The following is a 6,000-nucleotide window of genomic DNA, read 5'->3' as shown; positions in this document are numbered from 1 at the left end:
GTGACGTAACACAAAAACAATCAAGGGACATTATGAAGATGTGAGGATTTCTTCACTCAAGTACCATAAAGACAGAATCTTTTTCTCATAATCCAAGGAAGGAGGAAGATAGGAAATTTATGAAAATCTAGAGGTTTATGCAAAGAGACAGAATCATTCAGAAGAGACCTTTAAAGCCAGTCTTGATAGGAAGCTGAACTTTGAGTAGACTGAATATTTAAATTGAAAGGAGAATGTTCAGGACTTCCCTGTTGGTGCAGTGGTTGAGAATCCACCTGCCAATGCAAGGGACACGGGGTCAATCGCTGGTCCGGGAAGATCCCACATGCCACGGAGCAACAAAGCCCACGAGCCACAACTACTGAAGCCCGCGTGCCTAGAGCCTGTGCTCCACAACAAGAGAAGTCACCGCAATGAGAAGCCCGTGCACCGCAATGAAGAGTAGCCCCCGCTCCTCACAGCTAGAGAAAGCCCGCGTGCAGCAACGAAGACCCAATGCAGCCAAAAATAAATAAATATTTTTTTTTTTTTAAAGAAAGGAGAATGTTCAAACCAGAAGAAATAAAGACATCATTAATTAGTAAATCTAGGTAGTCCATTCTACCCACATGGATCGGGCGTGTAAATAAACTACTTTGCCTCTGCACATCTGATGTAGTGTGAGTAAATTTTTGACTTTGTTATACAGCTGAACATATTATATTACAGTCAACAAAATCTCTTTAGTATTCACTGGTTAAAAGAGAAATTGATATAAAATTTGAGCATGTGTATATGCAAAAACTAATGCATTTTTATAAATAGTGTTAAAGCCCAGATAAAGGACCTCCTTTCCCACCCAAGATGGAGTAACAGGAACCAGATTTATTCTCCCACTTGAAATAACTAACAAAAGCAGACAAAATATAAGAAAAAATGATTTTCAAGGCACAGGTGTCAGACAGTAAGGCCAGTGATCCCTAAGAGATGGAAAACAAATGAAGCCATTCCTGTGATTGCTCCAGTTTATTGCTTGTAGAGCGTTTCTAGGCCACAACACAGAGAAGGAGCCCAGTAGACTCTCTGGGTTGAGGGGATATAACTGAGAGTCTGAGGTTGCCTAGCATTTAGTTCACAGAGCAGAGTACGAAAAAGGAGAGGACTACACAGAAATAAAACACCAGAAGTCTGCAGAGGGTTCTCCTCAAGTATTCAAAAAAAGGCTGTTCGGTGCAAGTATGGTGGGGAAACTATGAAGCCAGGAAAAGTTTTCTAAAGGATTAGTAAGTATAATGCCCTGCATTAAAAGAATGTCAGGGATGGTTTTCCCACCAGTCAGATGGGGAAACTTCATGATTCCCAGGACAGAGTCCTGAGGAAGATCTGCTTGAGTAGTGAGAAAGAACAAGCCTTAGACTTTCTAATAAGTCTCCAAAGCAAGACTCCAAAGTACCAAACTTTTCCGTACAATCTAACTTAATCATAGAACAAACCTCAAGAAGACTTATAGGAATACAAAAATAACTAGCACCCAATGAGGTATAGGAAATATTGAATATGTTAAGTGGATAGCTAGATAATAGAAAAAGACCCAAATCCAAATTTTAGAGATGAAAATTCTAATGTTTAAGATGACAAATTACACTGGATTGGACACTGCTAAAGAAGATCAGTGAATTTGAAGACACAGCAATGGAAAATATTAAAAAGAAAACACAGACCTCACGACCCCCCAGAATGAACTGTGCATCAGTGAGCTGTGGGAAAACTTCAAGTGGCCTAATAAACATTAGGTTAATCTAACAAACACTAATGTAGGTTCTATTGAGAAGAGACTTTTCAGATGGACTTAAGTTTATTAATCTGCTGACAATAAAAAAAGGAGATTATCCTGGTAGTATCAGTGTAGTTGCATAAGCCCTTAAAAGCAGTACAGAAAACAGAAGAGTCAGTCAGAGAGAGATGTTAGAAAGGAAAGCTGGAGACATTCAAAACATGAGAGGGACTCGATCCACCATTGTTGGAGGGAGGTTGCATGGAAAGCCTAAAATGAAAGGTGGGCAAGTTTTAAGTGCAAAGACCAGTCTCTGGCTGACAGTCAACAAGACAATGGGGACCTTAGTCTTACAAACACATGGAAATGAATTCAATCAATAACCTGAACGAGCTTGATGTAGATTCTTCCAGGAACCTCCAAAAAAGAGTACAATCTGGCTGATACCTTAATTTCTACTTTGTGAAACCTGGAGCAGAGAAACCATTCAAGCCAAACTAGACTACTGACCTACAAAATTATGAGATAAATTGTTTTTGTTTTCAGCTTCTAAGTTTGTGGTGATTTTTTACAGTTAAAATACCTAATAAAGTGCAAAGAAAAAAGCAGAAATCCAAATTTATAGTTAAATATTTCAATAACTCTTTCTTTATAATTGATAGAATCATAAATATAAAACCACTAAGGATAGAGTAGACTTGAATAAGAAAATCAACCAAGAGGATCTAATTAACATTTATAGAACATCCCACCAACAAACAATAGAATTCATATTCTAAATAAGTGATGGTATTAATCTGCTGACTTTGGTTACAAAAGTCATTCACTAGTGGAGACCTGAGTTTGAAAGAAATCCTTTTGTGGAGCAATTGGAACATTTACACACTGCTGGTGAGATTATAAAATGGTACAATCACTTAGGAAAGCTATTTATCAGTTTCTTATAAATTTAATCATTCATCTACCCTATGGCCCATCCATTTTACTTCTAGTCATTCCACCTAAAGAAATGAAATCATTTGACCATATAAAGATTTGAACGTGGACATTCATGACAATTTTATTTGCAATAGTAAAAACCTGGAATTAATTCACATATTTATCAATAGGCAAGTGGATAAACATATTGTGATATATTCACACAATGGAATATTATTCAGCAATAAAAAGAAATTAGATATACCCAACAACATAGATGAATCTGAAAATTATACTGAATGAAAGAAGCCAGACAAAACAGAGTATGTATTGTATGATTCTATTTATATGAAACTCCACAAAATGTAATATACAGTGACAGCAAACATATCAGTGATTGCCTAGGGAAGATGGTGCAGGGAAGGATATCAGTGAGAGTTTACAAAGAATCACTAGGGACCTTTTGAGGGTGATGAGATGTTCATTCTCTTGATTGTGGTGATGATTTCATGGGTACATACATATATCAAAACATCAAATTTTACACTTTAAATATGTGCAGTCTATTGCATGCCAATTTTACTTCAATAAAGCTGTTTTTAAAAATCCATACTACAAGGTAATGATCATTCCAGAATTGAACGAAATGAGACAAGAACTATGTAGGTCATTTACAAAACCATTACCGTATGGAGGAAAAGAAGTGCAGACAGAATCAGAAGAGAGTCTGGTCTTTTGGTCATCCTGCTTAAGAGTTATCACCAATTGCTTAGAGTAAAAACTGGAAATTAAAATTCTAGCTCCATAATAGACTTTTTAGAGTTTGTGGTATCATCTTATGATTTATGTTTATAAGTAAATACATTATAGAATGTGTGTACTTTTCCTTTCTGAAGAATTGCTCTTAGTAACTCCAATAACTCCTTTTGATGTCTTTCTAAATTAAAAAGAAAAAAAACAAAAAAAACACTCTGTACCTATCTGCCTCTTTGTCTCTCTTTGTGTGTGTGTGGTAGCCCCTACTTGACTCTTTAACATGGTTGTTAACATATTATGTGCAATAACTGGCTATTTTTGTGAGATAAATTTTTGTCTAAGTGAGCTATATTTTATGCTTATATGAGAAAAATCTGGTTTGGTACACAACTTATCTGTCTAGTTCATCTACACAATAACAAAAAGTGGATCCAGTAATGCTTAGTACTTTGATCTTAATAGAGATCGAAAGTCAACAAAACTTACACTCTAGGTGACATTGCTCCTTTGTCCCATGGAATCTGTACTGAGAAAAATATGGTTGTACAACTATCATCCAAAATGAATTATAAGTTGTATGCTTACAAGTTATTCAAATTTCACTTTTCCCCCATAATAGCAGTTAACTGGATATCATAAAAATAGAAATATTTAGCTAAAGCATTTTGGTTACATTAATTTTATACAATGAAACACACCAATTAAAAAGGATGGGAGGGTCTGGGCAAGATGGCGGAAGAGTAAGAGACAGAGATCACCTTCCTTCCCAAAGATACAGTAGAAATACATCTACACGTGGAACTGCTCATACAGAACACCCACTGAACGCTGGCAGAAGACGTCAGACCTCCCAAAAGGCAAGAGACTCCCCACGTACTTGGGTAGGGCAAAAGAAAAAAGAAAGAACAGAGACAAAAGAATAGGGACGGGACCTGCACCAGTGGGAGGGAGCTGTGAAGGAGGAAAGGTTTCCACACACTAGGAAGCCCCTTTGTGGGCAGAGACTGCAGGTGGCAGAGGGGGGAAGCTTCGGAGCCACGGAGGAGAGCGCAGCCACAGGGGTGCGGAGGGCAAAGCGGAGAGATTCCTGCACGGAGGATCGGTGCCGAGTAGCACTCACCAGCCCGAGAGGCTTCTCTGCTCACCCACTGGGGCGGGCGGGGGCTGGGAGCTGAGGCTCGGGCTTCGGTCGGATCCCAGGGAGAGGACTGGGGTTGGCTTCATGAACACAGCCTGAAGGGGTTAGCGCACCACAGCTAGCCGGAAGGGAGTCCGGGAAAAAGTCTGCAGCTGCCGAAGAGGCAAGAGACTTTTTCTTGCCTCTTTGTTTCGCGGCGCACAAAGAGAGGGGATTCAGAGCGCAGCCTAAATGAACTCCAGAGACGGGCATGAACCACGGCTATCAGCGCGGACCACAGAGACGGGCATGAGATGCTAAGGCTGCTGCTGCCGCCACCAAGAAGCCTGTGTGTGAGCACAGGTCACTCTCCACACCACCCCTCCCGGGAGCCTGTGCAGCCCACCACTGCCAGGGTCCCGTGATTCAGGGACAACTTCCCCGGGAGAACACACTGCGCGCCTCAGGCTGGTGCAACGTCACGCTGGCCTCTGCCGCTGCAGGCTCGCCCGGCATCCGTACCCCTCCCTCCCCCCGGCCTGAGTGAGCCAGAGCCCCATAGTCAGCTGCTCCTTTAACCCCATTCTGTCTGGGCGGGGAACAGACACCCTCAGGCGACCTACATGCAGAGGCGGGTCCAAATCAAAAGCTGAACCACGGGAGCTGTATGAACAAAGAAGAGAAAGGGAAATCTCTCCCAGCAGCCTCAGAAGCAGTGGATTAAAGCTCCACAAACACTTGATGTGCCTGCATCTGTTGAATACATGAATAGACAATGAATCATCTCAAATTCAGGAGATGGACTTTGGGAGCAGGATATATTAATTTTTCCCCTTTTCCTTTTTTTGTGAGTGTATATGTATATGCTTCTGGGTGAGGTTTTTTTCTGTATAGCTTTGCTTTCACCATTAGTCCTAGGGTTAGGTCCGTCCGTTTTTTTTCTTTTTACTTAAAAAAATTTTTTTTTGTAATAAATGTTTTCTTAATAATTATTCCTTATTTTCTATTTTTTAAAATTAAAAAAAAATTAATAAGTTTTTTCATATTTTTTATTTTAAATAATTAAAATATTTTTTCTTAATAAATTTTTTTCTTAATATTTTTCTTATTTTTATTATAAAAAATTAATAAATCTATTTTTAAAAATTAAAAAAAGAATTTTTCTTAATAAATTTATTCTTAATAATTTTTTTCTTAGTTTTTATTATAATAGCTTTATTTTATATTATTTTTTCCTCTTTCTTTCTTGCTTTCCATTTTTTCTCCCTTTTATTCTGAGCCGTGTGGATGAAAGTCTCTTGGTGCTCCAGCCAGGCATCAGGGCTGTGCCTCTGAGGTGGGAGAGCCAACTTCAGGACTCGGGTCCACAAGAGACCTCCCAGCTCCACGTAATACCAAATGGCGAAAACCTCTCAGAGATCTCCATATCAACATCAAGACCCAGCTTCACTCAACG

The sequence above is a fragment of the Balaenoptera ricei genome, chromosome X, assembly GCF_028023285.1.
Source record: "Balaenoptera ricei isolate mBalRic1 chromosome X, mBalRic1.hap2, whole genome shotgun sequence".
NCBI classification, from domain to species: Eukaryota; Metazoa; Chordata; class Mammalia; order Artiodactyla; family Balaenopteridae; genus Balaenoptera; species Balaenoptera ricei.
The sequence above is the reverse complement of the archived record's forward strand: the minus strand, read 5'-3'. Positions refer to the sequence as shown.